The sequence below is a fragment of the Schistocerca gregaria genome, chromosome 3 (genome assembly GCF_023897955.1).
Source record: "Schistocerca gregaria isolate iqSchGreg1 chromosome 3, iqSchGreg1.2, whole genome shotgun sequence".
In the NCBI taxonomy this organism is placed as follows: domain Eukaryota; kingdom Metazoa; phylum Arthropoda; class Insecta; order Orthoptera; family Acrididae; genus Schistocerca; species Schistocerca gregaria.
Genome location: NC_064922.1, coordinates 548,583,358 through 548,586,775, shown reverse-complemented (window position 1 = coordinate 548,586,775; position 3,418 = coordinate 548,583,358).

Here is a 3,418-nt window from a genome sequence, read left to right as displayed (position 1 = left end):
GGGTTCAAAATGGCTCTGACCACTATGGGACTCAACTGCTGTGGTCATTAGTCCCCTAGAACTTAGAACTACTTAAACCTAACTAACCTAAGTACATCACACACATCCATGCCCGAGGCAGGATTCGAACCTGCAACCGTAGCAGTCGCACGGTTCCGGACTGCGCGCCTAGAACCGCGAGACCACCGCGGCCGGCTAAGTTCTAGGGGACTGATACCTCAGATGTTAAGTCCCATACTGTTCAGAGCTATTTGAACCATTTTTTTCCTGTGGGGACACATTAAAGATCTGGTGTATGTACCGCCTGTATCACGTGATGTAGCAGAGCTCCGGGGGACAATACGGGAAGCGACTGCCACTGTCGACGATGCCGTGCTGGGGCGGGTATGGCAAGAATTCGATAACCGTACTGACGTCTGCCGGTTCACTCATGGTCCGCATATCGAATGTTTGTAAAAAGAACTTTCAGATATTCTCTTCAAAATGCAATATGTATGATATCTGTAAAATGTTTAGTTCTTGTGCAATAAATAATTGAAAGTGTTCCCGAGCTTCATGTACACCCTGTATGTATTAATTTTTATTAATGTCTGTCTCGCATTGTTTTCTTATGTGTCATGTCCATCGAAGCAGATTGTGGCCAAGTCCATCTTACACAAATTACGGATGGTCCACGGAATTGGCCCCACTAAGGGAAAAAGGATCGACTTTTGCCAGCCGTGCCATTGTAAGATATTGTTGTTACAATAATGAAATGAAGCGATTGATTTGCATTCAAGATCAATAGCTCTTGAGATAATATTACATTCAGAAGCTCCTCCGTTGTACTTGAGATTACACTGTACTGCTGCAGCAACTACGATTGGGATTTTATTCAGCTCAGAGATATCTGTCAGATCCCTCTCATATCTTTTTGCTTTTATAAACTGTTAATTACCTTCTGCCACTTGCTAAATATCTGTTAATATAACCAACCTCTCGGAGAGAAGTGAATCATTGTTTTGTACAGGTTTATATATATCTTAAGTGATAATGCAGGTCCACACCCCTCATTTCTTTCCCAATCTAACTAAAGCGAAAATATAGTGTTACAACTGACGACAAAGAGGTAGATAAATAAAACGAACATTGGGAGATGTTGACATGTGTCTCAGTACTCGGGCTTTGACCGAGACGTCCGTCTTCTGTAATTAAAATTCAGTTGAGTTTGGTTTCCACCAGTAACTTCAGTGTGAACAGAGGAGAAGCAATTGCAGCCGTCCTCGTAATTAATTCCTTTTAATAGAATTTAAATTGTTTGACTCTCCTCTTAACAAGTTTAGGAAGAAGCGAGTCAGATCCTATTGAAATGATAGTTTTTCGTACATTTGAGGTAATGTTCGGATGGTTGAGTTTCACACGGGAGGCGCGTACCTCTTAAGGCGTGGAGGCTCTCATTGTGTCGCTGAGACACTGCAACACCTTTGCGTAACGCATTCAGAAGGGATGGTGTCCAGTACGATCACTTTACAGGCCCGACAGGGGTTCTTCATGGTGAATTCTCGCCGGTGTGCACCAAGACGGGCACTCGCTGACTAACGGCGGAGACACGCGTCTTGCGGATTCTATGGGTCCAGGCCAGACACGGCAGCTGATAAACTAACGCCCAGAATGAGATTTTCACTCTGCAGCATAGTGTGCGCTGACATTAAACGTCCTGGCAGATTCAAACGGTGTGCCGGTCCGGCACACAGTTTTAATCTGCCAGGAAGTTTCAAACTAATGCCCCTTTACGTCCCCAGGCGACACAATGGTGCCAGTCGAAGGCTGACAATCTGCAGAGTAAGTAGAAAATTGTTACTCTGGCAGAAGTACCCATGTCAATGATGTTTATCAAACAATGGGAACAGTTAATACGACTTCGAAAAATATTCAGGATGGTAGGGAAGAAACGAGCGTTTTGCTCATATCTCATAGGATAACCTCATGACTAGTAGCTTCATTGGCTGCTAACATGTAACGTGGATCTTTCTAAGACTCTTAAGAGGAAAAGGGAGATAGTAATGCGGAACATTTTCCCTCTCCCAATAGGTGAAACAAACAAGCAAGTGCCCTGGTTGGTGACGCGGATTATCGGCGAAATTATTTTGTTGAGACGCGTAAGTAAGGGAAACAACAAAGTTCACATATCATTCGGTTTCAGAGAGCGGTCGAGAGAACATTCTATTTCGGAGGGCGGTGAAGAGAAGATTCTGATTCAGATAGTGGTGGAGAACAGCAGTTTTCTGTTTCTGAGATCGATGAAGAGCAGTTGGTCTTTGTTCCAGATCCGAGGCGGCAGCAAGAATGGCGATTATTCTCGCTGCAGTGATAGGATTTAACTGAGGTTAGCGCCGTGTAAAGTTTAGGAACCTTGTGATCAAGTTGAAGTCGTTTCATAGTTGTATTCATGTTACTTAATTTTTCATTTCAATTCTTTCGCGATTCGGGCTGAACGTTTGTTACAGAGAAGCTTGAGTTATCACTACTTGCTCGTTAAATCGCCTGGTTCACGAGTTAATTCAGGTGTATGTCTAACCTCTTCCTAACACCATGGTGAAGTATTTTTGCCACATCATTTAAAATCCAGTCAGTCAAGATCTTTGGAAGTAACGTCGTCTTTAAATTATGTTTCACAGTTCCTTGCGGATCCAACGTACATGCATTACTTGTATCTGAGAGAGCTTAATACTATATGTACTCCATGTTGTATTCCAACAAAAATGTTCGCCATTTTAGTTTCCTGTCACGTGCGTAGAGTTTGGTAAAATAAAGGTGCAATAATCGAATTTCTCTCGATATCATTCCGGTAATTAGTTAATCCTACACTGCAGAGCTAAAGAAACTGGTACACCTGCCTAATATCGTGTAGGGCCTACTCGAGCACGCAGAAGTGGCGCAACACGACGTGCCATTTACTCGACTAATCTTTTAAGTAGTGCTGGAGGGAAATGACACCATGAATCCTGCAGGGCTGTCCATAGATCAGTAAGAGTACGACGGGGTGGAAATCTCTTCTGAATAGCACGTTGCAAGGCATCCCAGATATGCTCAATAACGTTCATGTCTGGGTAGTTTGGTGACCAGCGGAAGTGTTTAAACTCAGAAGAGTGTTCCTGGAGCCACTCTGTGTAGCAATTCTGGACGTATGGGGTGTCGCACTGTCCTGCTGGAATTGCCCAAGACTGTCGGAATGCACAATGGACATGAATAGATGCAGGTGATCAGACAGGATGCTTACGTACATGTCACCTGTCAGAGTCGTATCTAGAAGTATCAGAGGTCCCCTATCACTCCGACTGTACACGCTCTTCACCAGTACAGAACCTCCACCAACTTGGACAGTCCCCTGCTGACATGCAGGGTCCACTGATTCGTGAGGTTGTCTCCATACCCGTAG